Source organism: Octodon degus, unplaced genomic scaffold, assembly GCF_000260255.1.
Source record: "Octodon degus isolate 3935 unplaced genomic scaffold, OctDeg1.0 scaffold00110, whole genome shotgun sequence".
Taxonomy (NCBI): Eukaryota; Metazoa; Chordata; class Mammalia; order Rodentia; family Octodontidae; genus Octodon; species Octodon degus.
Genome location: NW_004524686.1, coordinates 6,624,338 through 6,636,690, shown reverse-complemented (window position 1 = coordinate 6,636,690; position 12,353 = coordinate 6,624,338).

The following is a 12,353-nucleotide window of genomic DNA, read 5'->3' as shown; positions in this document are numbered from 1 at the left end:
CAGGGATTGAACTCAGGCCCTTGCGCTTGCCAGGCAAGCGCTTATTCCACTGCGCCAACTCTCCAGCCAACATCTTCTTATATATTCCATTGATCCTCAGGTCTATTTTGATGACAGTACCATGCTTATTTTATCACAGTAGCCTTGTAGTACAATTTCAAGTCAGAAATTGTAATGCCACCTGCCTTGTCTTTATTGCCCAGAATTGCCTTTGCTATTCTAGGTCATTTCTGGTTCCAGGTAAATTTTAGGAATGATTTCTCTATGTCTGTGAGATATGTCGGTGGTAGTCTGATAGGGATTGCATTAAATCTGTACAGCAATTTTGGGGCATTTCTTGTCTCTTAGAAATGAAAACAGAAAACAGAAATTCCCCTGTGGTATCACTAATGTCCTCCTATGGGAACACATTTCCAGAGGACAACAGCAACCTCACTCACTAACACTAATCTGAACACACAACTATCCCAAAGAGGTACTACAAAGAATAAAACAGAAATAATAAATAATAAATATTTCACCATTAGTTTACATTGACTGGAAATCTCCCACTTCTTAAGGTTTAATTGTTCACAAACAGTAGGCCATTGTGGCATTTTATTCTTTAGCATCATTGGAAATGTGTGACTCTCAATCTTTATTTGACTGGAAACAAGTGTGATATGTTTTAAAAAGTAACAATCAGTGCCCACAGACATTAAACAATCTGAAAAGATGTAGGCTTGAAGGCTGAAGAAGTTATCCTGTTTCATCAGAACTTAACCCCTTAATAGCTAGACAGGCAAAGGAAATTAGAGAAGTTCTGTCTGTCAGCTGAATTGCCCTGACTGGACGTGGATGTTAGGCTATAAGAAACAAACATATCCCTCAACTTCAACATAGTGAGACAATACTGTAAGGCTATTCCTACCCCTGGAGAATAAAATTATGATTGCAGCAATGTCAGTAGTCATAATTACTGTAGTAGCAGGGACAGCAACAGCAATTAAGCTACCATTGATTGAGCTGGAAGTGAATAGACTGAGATACAAAGTTTCAGAATCACTAAGCAACTGGCTATACAGTTAATACAAGGCAGAGCCAAAAACAGATCCTAGGACTCCAAAGCCTGTGCAATTTTGCTTATGAAATCTTGACTGCTTTCATTGCAAAAGAAAATGAAAGACTAATGCCATCAAACTAGAGATTCCAAGTTAATGTCTTACTTCTGACATGTTCTTATACAACTGATAATTCTATAACAAGCTTCTGCCATGAAAGAAAAGAATGTAATTCACATGGAAATGTTTATCTTCAAATGCTGTTTTCCCTGTAAATTTTCATATTGGGAAAAAATTATATAAATGGTGCTTTGGATGCTAGGTTACTCCACATTTTTGCATGTAAGGTGTACCTTAAAATACTCAAACTTCCTCCTTTCTCTGACCTCTAGTAATTTTCACAAGAATTTTTGATGCTAGTCTTGATTGACAAGTTCACTTACTAAGGTACTTCTTCTTTTCTTTTCTTTTTTTTTTTTGCAGAACCTGAGATTGAACTCAGGCCCTTGCACTTGCCAGGGAAATGCTTATTCTAAGCCATCTCGCCTGCCCCTAAGGTATTTCTTATAGGTAATTCATACTCATTTATAACTTCAGAAAAGTGAGCCAAATATTTATATAAAATTATCCATAATCCCCCTTCCAAGAAAATCACAGTTAACATTCATACAATTTACTGAAATCATTTTATTGTACATATATAGGCACATACTTGCACATATATAAACAAAAATTGATACTATGTATATTTAAAATTACATGTCATATTATAGGTATTTTAATGGTCATTAAAATTATGAGGAAATTTAAAGCTCTCATATGACAAAATAAATAAGGTGAGGTATGATCAAATACTACAGTAACTACTTTTGCCACATGCCATCCAACAGAAAGGCAGGCTCTTAAAAACATTACACTATTCCCTCATTCACCTTTTTAACCAGATCTGGCACTATGAAACTTCTGGATCTTTCCCAAAATCAAAATGACTATAAAAGGTAAAGGTTTTGCATTGATTCAGGACACGGAGGTAGCCACAATACAGCTAAAACACTAGAGAGTACCTCCAGAAGTGCTTCAGAAAGTGACGTGAACAATGGAATAGATGTGCTCAAAGCAAGAAGTATTTTGAGATAGACTTATGGTAATGTGCCTTTTTCTACAATAAGTTTAATTTTAAAAATTCACTGTATTTTTATCACACCTCATAGTGAAATTTATTTAGTCATTCCCCTATCTTTGGAAACCAGCAGAATTTGGTCAGAAAATAAATGCTTATATAAATAACAGGACCTGAATTAAGTGCAGAAGATTAAGAACCCCAGGTTATTTCTTGGTCTCTGCAAGTTAATGGAATCCAGGGAGACAGGACAATCAAATGGAATATTTTTAACATTTGCAAAGATCCAGCCATGTACATATATATTTAGCCTTGTTGCTATGCTGAAAGGTGCCCCCAGCAAGACATTTAAGACAAAGGCACCTTGGCAGAATGGTAGGAGTCACTCTCACTGCTGTATTTGTCAGGAAACTGTAGCAGAGAAAACAGCTCAGTGAACATAACTGGTGCCATCAAAGCCAGTTCTACGGAAAGTGCTTTCAGTGTTTAAATAACACCTCAAAGTCATTATGTTTAACAAACATGAAAACTTGATCAGAATTTTCTGTTATTTCAATTTTTATCATCTCAGTGGTCTTCCAACTTTTTTCCATCTTAACTGAGCTATTTAATTGATAAAAAGTATATGTACTTCAGTCATACAATGTAATGAATTGATATATGTACATACTGTGAGATAATGTTCACAATCAAGCTATATGTGAGCATGTGTGCACTTGTGTGTTTGTGTATTGAGAATACCAAGTGTCTACTCTCTTGCCAAATTTCAAGTGTACATCATTAACTATAGCCAGCATGCTATGCATTATTTGGATAACTTAAAGTTTCAAACTAACATCTCATTTCCCCCACAATTAATTGCTAGTAACCACTTTTCTATTCTATTTTTGTGAGTTTAACTTTGTTAGATCCCACATATAAGTGAGATCATTCAGTATTTCTCTAACGATTGTTTGTGTGCGCGTGTGTATGCATGTGTGCATGTGTGTGTGTGTTGTGCTATGAATTGAACCATGGAACTCAGGGCCTCATACATGTTGGTTATATCCCCTGTCTATTTCCTTTTCTCCTTTTCTTTTCCTTTCTTTTCTTTATACAAGGATTCACTAAGTTGCTCAGGCTTGCCAGGAACTTGGGATCCTCCTGCCTCAGCCTCCCAAGTAGCAGGGAGTACATATATACGCCACTTCCCTCAGCTGATGGTTTGATTTTAGTGCAATTATTTCTGGCTCCAGATAGTATAAACAATAATGTGGTACAGCTTTTGGTATAATAGGTGCCCACCTACTCTACTAATACATTATTTAAATGAAGAAATGATAATATGTCTTATTGGTGGCTTTGACTTGAGAAGGATTTTGTGAATACCCATACTCCTGATAGAAGTGAAAAACAGATCAGGTTATATAGGCATCTGAAGCATCCTCAGGCTACAATGTTTTCAAGGGATGGTGAGCCAGAAAAAGCTAGATATACACTGAAGTGTGGCATATCATTGGGAAATGACTTCCCGGACAACTACCTTCCCTTGTCCATCTTGCATCTCTACGTGTCATGTGACAACTTTTGCGAAGTGCAAACAGAATTGAAGCATGTACTACTTCTGGACCAAGTGAGAATTTCATCCTTGCACATTCCCTTTTTTAGTGACCTTGGAGGCTCACACCAAAGATGACAGTCTTCACAAAAGGAAAGGAGGTTGCATCCTTGAGTCAGTATTTAGAGAAGAGCTATCCAGGAGAAAGCACTGACCAGAATCATCAGCACTGTACTTTGCATGCCTTAAGATGAATTTTTTTTTATGTTAAGGCATTGGCATATGAGGTTTATTTGTTACATTTGTCAGCATATCTTAATAGAGGCTCATTACAAAGTCTTCCCCTATCTCAGTACCTAATTTGGGAGACAGAACATGGCAAAAAGATAATTGTGGAGACTTTCTTCAAGCTGGAGAATGCAAATCAGATGAAAGCAGGGCAGAGATGACAATGCACTAAGAGTAACAGAACCAGGGAAGCAAAACTTAGCTCTAGAAAATCAAAGTAGTAGAGAAAAGTCTAAAATCAAATTTCCTTTTGATGTGACTTAGACTTTTTGATTTGTTTCATGGCCTACATGAGCACTGAAACTGTAGTTATGAGTGTACATACCTATCAACAAGCAGCTTTTTTCTTTGTTATTCAATTAATTTCTGTTCCCCAAATAATCTTCCTCTTTGATTGATGATTCCTCACTCTTTATTTTAGAGCACATTCTAATGCATTGTGTCCTCTTGAGATTTTAGTTGCTGGTTCAAGCAAAAATGAAAGCATGAATAATAGTTTGAGATATCACTATGCAGATTAAAGAGGTGAATGGAAGCTTTTTTGAACCTAAGCAAAACATTCAAATTTTTTCAGCTAGCTATAGATTTTTCAGACCTCCATTACTGTTTTTGGTTACATAAAGCTACACCGATGTGTTAACTGATCTTTTGAGTGTTAAATGTTTCTTTTACTACTCTGATGACAGAGGATTACTCAATTAGTATAAAATGCTAGTCTTGCACTCTGCCTCATAGCTATTGATCTGTCTATCATCTATCACTCTCTCTATCATCATCCATCTATTTAATTATTTACTTTTCAATTTTAACCCTCGATATGAGCGAGGCATCAAGCATAGCACACACTAGAACAACCCCTTCGTGGCAGAGTTTTATGAGAACCCCAGCCATGACAAAATTTAGTATCTCAGACTATGGGTAGAGCTCAGTGTTAGAGCATGGCTTCTTATGCTTAAGGTTCTGTATTCTATCCACAGCCCAAAAAATATAGGATCTAGACTATGCCTAGCCATCCTGAAATGATACTAAGCCCATTTAATGTTTATTGTATCCACTGGTCTCTCAGTTTCTTACTATTTTAAGTTTGGCTCCAAACTTAAAATAGTATAAAATTATAAATGTACATCCTGTGAAACTAAATTATGAATATCTCATAGCCAAGATTTTCTTGAAATATTTTCTTAATTGGTGAAGTCTGTTGGCTTTTTGTTTCAGTTTCCTTACTAGGGCAAAGTGTGGGACCTTCAATCCAGCCACAGCACACTCAAGACCTGACCAGACCCCTTCTCAAGAAGGTTGAAAGTTATTCTCAGTGACTGCATCTATCACTTAAGCACCTTCTCAAAAAAGAAGCAACAGAAACCCTCCACTTCACTTAATAGTGTTAGCCTTCCTTCCCATATGCCCCACTCCAACCCATGCAGACTGGAGATTTGAAGATTTTTGTGCAGGTTTTGGTAAGTGAATAGTGCTTTACTTTGTTGGATATTGACTTTTCTATTATTGGACAATCAATCTTTCAGAAAAAAGTCTGTAATCTCTCTTCTCTTAAAAATATTCTACATTCCCCATTACTGTATCTCAATAAATGATCACTACAATGGCTTTACTAAGTCCTTTACCTGAATCCTTTCACACTTGTTCTTTTTGCCCCAATAAATGGCATAAAATTAATTTCAATTAATCTCTGCTACTGTTCAGACCTGAGTTTTGTTACTTGTAAATAACTAGATTATACTGAGAAGCCCGTCAAATATGGTTGTTTTCTCCTGATAATTCACTGGATCCAGGATTTATTTAAGATAACAGAATGCCACCTACTTACAAAAGGAATTGAGGTGAATGAGTCATGTAAATATAGATAAAGTTGGGGAGAGAGGTGGATAAGTTGTGAGATCCTTGTAAAGATATAGCTGTTCTGTATGCTGATTTTATCAGTGTCAATATCCTGCTATGGTATTGTACTATACCTTCTGTAAGACATCACCACTGGGGAAAAAAGATCAAGTCTGTACTATTTCTAGGAAATGAATGTGAATCTACAATCATGTCAAAATAAAAAGTTTAATTAAAATCGATGAATGACAGTGAAAGAAGTTAGCACTTTAAAATTGATTCTTGTAAGTCCAGTGTACACATCATGAAAGGCAGAAATATTTTAGCTAAAAATGGCTGAATTTACAGCTGGTCAAATAGCTCAATGAATTAAAGCACCTGCAAGCAGGCACAGGGGTCAGGGGTTCCATCTCTGGGACTTCCAGGCTGGCCCCACCATGCCGGCCCCACCCCCGCGGCTTGCTGAGACAGCAATTGAGACTGGGTGTGGTGGCGTGCACCTATAATCCCAGAGCTTGGGAGGCTGTAAACAGGTGGATCACTAGGAGTCCAATCTACTAGTGAGACCCTGAAAACCCTGTAGACCCTCTCCTAAAACAATACAAAAAAAAAAAGACATTCCTAATCCTACAGACAACCCAGTACTATTATATTCTACTGGACTATATTGGATTATTTTGCTGAATTCATGCACCTACAATATTTAGATGCCAATGGAAAACCCATCTCTGACAAAACTAAACAAAAAAAGGGATACAAATGAAGGACCATTTTGTATTTGTATATGTAAAATAGGATAGACATACAGCTACTTTTTCTTAATTCAATGAGACAAAAGAATTGTATAAATAGTGTTTGGATAGGATTTCAAGTCTGCATTTGTACTATAAATTACTATGAGGACAACAATTTGCAATGTATTAAGTATTGTAACTGTCCTATTAATCAGTTTTGAAACTGTCTCATTGCTATTTGTTTCTCAATAAAATAAAATACAAAAAGAAAAAAAAAGAAAGAAAAAAATGAACTCATTCTTTCCTCTAAGTCAGGAAAAGAAACCTAAAATTAAAAATCTGGGTAAATATGTCCCAGTGGTAGAGTATGTGCATACCATCTATAAGTCCCCTGGTTCAATATCCAGCATTGCAAAAAAAAAAAAAGTGATATTTGATGGCTAAAGAAGAAAAGATTTAGCCTTTAACTCAAGAGACAACTCAATAAATGGAGCTCCTCTGACAGTTGGTATGTGGCAGACTTTCTGAATAATGATAGTAAGTTAGACTTCTGTACATATATTTGCCAGGAAATAATCACATTTACTTCTAGTAAAGCACTGAGCTTTTAATAGTGATAAATAATGGTAATGGGCATATTAAAGTTCAATGTCATTGACTACATGAATGACAACAGTACTAACAAATTACACTGAAGGTCATATATAAAAGTAATGCTCTAGGACTGGCAAGATAGCTCGGTGTCTAAGTGCCTGCCTGGCAAATGCAAGATCCTCAGTTCAGTTCCCGGTACTGCATGCCATGCAAGCACAGAAGCCTGGGTGCATGGTGCTGGAAACCAGATGTGGTGGCACACATCTGTAATCCTAGCCCTGGGGTGGTTGAGAGAGGTGGATCACTATGAGTCTGAACTGTGTAGGAAGATCACATATAAAAAGCTAATGCTCTAATGGGGAAAAAAGAGACCCTTTCCAGTGAGCAGAAACTTACAAGTTACATGTTTTGAAAAAATAAATTATGTCCCAAAATGAAACACATGTCAAGTTGGGGACCAATTGTGTGGTTGCTGAATTGATTACCACAATTAAAAAGAAACCAGGTGATTTTTATTGTGACAAAACCAACTAGACCTTGATGACATATTAAGTCGCCATGAGCCCAGCTGTCACAAGCCTGCAGGTGCAAAAGTATAAACTTTTGCTTTGGGACAGAAATCCATGTGACTCCTGCCAGGAAGTCCTTGGAAACTGATTACTCAGGATTCATTTTGACCAGTTATATAAACACTCCAAAGTTACTGCAACTATGGTCCTAGCTATTGCTACACACTGACAACAAATCCTTGTCTAATTTGTATGTTGTTGATTTTAGAAAGAACTGTGGTGTCAGGGAAGTTTTCACACAGATTTCAAAGGAAAGCATAGGTGGCCAGGTTAGGGCACTTAACAGAATAGTTTGTGAAGCTGTGAAAATAAAGAAAAAGGTACAGTGGCCACTCCAAGAAGTCGGGAAAATCTGCTTTAAAAAAAAAAAAGGCTGTTACTCCATAGTGGAGCCAATCTAGGGGAGTAGCTTTATGGGTTATAGTCATCATGATGAGAAAGGTGGGGCTTCGGAAGTCCTCTGGACCTCACACTTTAACAGCATATGCTCCAGATGCCAGATATAGAGGTATAAGATTTAATGAATGCCTGTTGTGCTGAAGACTTGCTTTAATCCAATTCTTCTTTGTATACCTATTGCTCTGTTTGAAGTGGTAATGTTTACCTTGTGCCATTATACTCAGGCAGTATATACCATCTTTAAATAATTGTATTTAAAATATAATTATGATTAATTGAATTAATATATAAAGTTATTATATATATATGTATATCACGTTGATTATAGGAAAATTGTACCTGTACATAATGTTGATTTTTTCCCATTCCTTTCCTCTCCCTTCAATCCTTCTTCCCCTTCTTAGTTATGAAAGGTTTGTTCCATTTGGTATGTATACTCATTTTTTCCTTCTCCTTTCCTTCATCCTCCTTTTTCTCTTGCTACCCTTCTAATTTAAATTTTTCTTCCTACTTTCTAATATCTATCATCCATTTTTGTCCTTATTTCTTCTCTTGGTTTCTTTATACAAGATAAACAATGTGATATTTAAACATGTATGTCCAATTTACTTCACTTAGAATTGGGATCTCAAGCTTTGTTCATTTACCTAAATATTTCACAAATTTCTCCTTGTTTATGGCAGAGTAGTACTTCATTGTGTAAAAAACACATTTTCTTTATGCATTGTTGTATTGCTTAACAGTTGGGCTATTTGCAAGATTTAGCTATTACAAAGTATGCAGCTATAAAAGTGGGTATGCATATACACTTATGGTAAAATGTTTTTCAATCTTTTCAAATAATACCAAAGAGAGAAATAACAGGGTCAAATGAAACCTCTAGTTTTAGGTTTTGAGGAAACTCAATGCTGATTTCCATATTGGTTGTGCCAATTTTTGCTCCTACCAAAAGCGGAGAAGGATTCCCTTCCCAACAGCCTTAACATCACTTGCCATTGGTTGATTTCTTGAAAACAGTCATTCTTTTAGGAGTAACAGAGAACCTCAATATTGCTTGAATTTGCATTTCTTAAATGGACATTTTTCACATTTTAATTTTCCATTTGTATTTCTTCATCTAAGAAACATGTATTGATTTAAGATGTAGATTTTCAGACTGCTTCTTTAAATTTGGGTAGTCTGATTTGAGGGGTCTTTTATGTATTTTAGATATTAGACCTTTTCTCAGAGGAAAAGCTGGTAAAATACTTTTCCCACTCAGTGGGATGTCTCTTCACTCTTGGTGACATCCCACTTATTGACTCTGTAATATTTCACATATGATCAGGAATAGGAAAATTTGCCTATCTGTATGTCTCATGAGATTTTTTTTTTTTTTTCGGAACCAGGGATTGAACTCAGGCCCTTGCACTTGCCAGGGAAGTGCTTATTCCACTGAGCCATCTCCCCAGTCCTGTCTCATGAGTTTTACCTACTCTATCTTCCAAAAGATTTAGTGTTTTTGTTTCAATATTTAGATATTTAATTCTTTTAAACTATATTTTAGTATATTATGAGAGATATGGATCTAGGTATAATCTTTGGTATGTGGAAAGCCAACTTCCCCATCGCAGCTTTTTAAGAAAGCTATTTTTCCTCCAGCAAATATGTTTGGACCTATTGCCAAAGATAAGGTGGCTCAGTGTGTTTGGAGTTGTTTCTGCATCTTCTATTCTGTTCCATTGATCATCCAGTTTGTTTTTTTGCCAGTATCATGCTGTTTGCATCATAGTAGCTTTGTACTATAATTTCAAGCCAAGGATTGTGATGGCTCCTGCCCTGTGTTTGTTGTCTAGAATTGCTTTTTGTAATCCAGGTCTCATATGGTTCTAAATGAATTTTATAACTGTTTTGTCTATTTCTATAAGGTATGCTAATGATATTTTGATTAAGACTGCATTATTCCTGTATAAAAATTTTAGAGGAATGGCCACTTTCACTATATTCCATTTTTTATAACTATTTTGTCTTTTGGTATGGCAGGATCAGCCCACCCTGGGGGCGGGGCTGGCACAGCATGTGGTGTTGGGATCCAACCACTGTCCCTGCACATTTCCCTAAGCTTGCCTAAGCAGGAGTCTTAGACTACTGAGCTATCACACCAGTCTTTCTTATATCTATTTTGATTTCCTTTTTCAGTACTGTAGTTTTCAATGTAAAGTTGTTTTATTCCCTTTGTTAGATTGATTCCTAAGTATTTTATTTTTATCAGTGCTGTTGTAAAAGGTATTATGTGCCTTAATTTCTCTTTCAGTGAGTTTGTTATTTGTGTACAGGAATGAATCTACTTGATGATTTGCTGTATTTTTTCTTTTCTTTTCTTTCTTTCTTTTTTTTTTTTGGCAGAACTGGGGATTGAACTCAGGCCCTTGCACTTGCCAGGGAAGTGCTTATTCTGCTGAGCCATCACGCTGGCCCCAATTTGCTGTATTTTGTTTGCCAGTATTTTGTTGAGGATTTTTTGTATCTATGCTTATTAGTAAGATTGACTTGTAGTTCTTTTGTTTGGTTGTATCCTTTTCTGTTTTGGTATCAGAGTAATTCTTGCTTTCAGGAATGAATATGACAGATATTGAGTTATTTATAATTTCTATATCATTATGTATCTAGGAATCTGCCCTTTTTCTTCTGTGTTTTCTACCTTATTTTAACATGTGTTGTCAAAGTAGGTATTGATGATCATCTGGATATCTGCAGGATTTGTTGTGATTTCACTCTTTTTATTCCTAATAGCAGAAATTTGAGCTTTTTCATTCTTCTTTTAATAAGGATGGCTAAGAGTTTGTCTATTTTATTTAATCTTTCAAAGAAAAAAATCCTCAGTTGAATATATACTAATACCTGTGAAATAAGCAACTGCACTGCAGATGGTAATCTGTAATAGTAGTTTTGTGGTTGGAGTGCCTGTCATTCTGGTCTTCTGAATACGGGCTGCTTGTCATGACATGCCAGTTGCTGCTGTGCTGTCTCTTGGGTAGATGATTGTTGAAAAAGAAGGAGGCGGTGAATGAAGGCAAGACACAGGAAAAGGAATATTGTGGGACTGTCCTGCTTCAAGGTTGTATATGGTTAGATTTTTAGACTTATATGTAAACATAAGAAGTATATAATTCTTTATGCCTATTTTTTAAATATATTCTAATTTTTAAATGTTTTTTCAACATATTCTATAGGGACTTAAAGTTCAACATGTCAATACTTGATGAAAAATACCTGTTCCATGCTATGCCTAAGATGATTGATATTCAGACTGATAGTGAGGTTAAGCTTAACAGCCTAGGTTGTATGATAATAACAATAAGCTTGTCTTCTGGACGGTTAACAACCTATGTTTGAAGACCAAAATTACAGAAAACGGAGGGTCGCAAGGAAAGCCAATATTTTGGCCCTAACCTTCCAAGGTCAATTAAGACTCAGGACATATAAGAACTTGTACTGTAACATCATGTAACTCGGTAGTGTCCCAAATTTTCTGATCAAGGAGATTATAAGGCCAAAGAGGAAAGTGATCAATGATGTAGATTGTGCCTGAGTGGAGTCACATGGAGAGAAAACCTTCTCTCATGCTTTCACAGAGAGGACATTGGCCAATCAATGGCAGTGACTTATCCACATGGCTGACACTGACAAAGGATCTACAATCTGAGGTACAGGATCTCAAGATAAATCCTGGGTGATTTCACTGACCTTATCAGACCCAAAAGCTACAACTCTTGTTGCATATGTCCTGCTTTACCTTGGTCTTAACCATTCAGCAGAAAGAATAAAAATGAAATATAAGAAGTAAAGCCATGCTGTTACGTTGAGCTGTAGGGGACTCAGGTCAACTATTTCTGACATTGCCAGTCAAGCGGAAGACCCAATACTATTATGGGCTACTGGACTCTTTTAGAATATTTTGCTGAGTTTATACACCTATAATATTCAAATAACAGAACTTAACATAAAAAGGAGATACAGATGAATGCCCATTTTGTGTCTGTGTATTCTAATGGTGTTTGTAAATAGGATATCATGTCCGCATCTTGTACAGCAATTAACCACTAGGAAGAATGTATGCAATGTGTTAATTATTGAAACTGTCCTACTAGTTTGTTTTGAAACTGTCTCACTGCTATTGTTTCTCAATAAAATTATGGAAAAAAATCCTCAGTTGATTTGTTTGTATTGTTTGTTTAGTATCTATTGCATTAATTT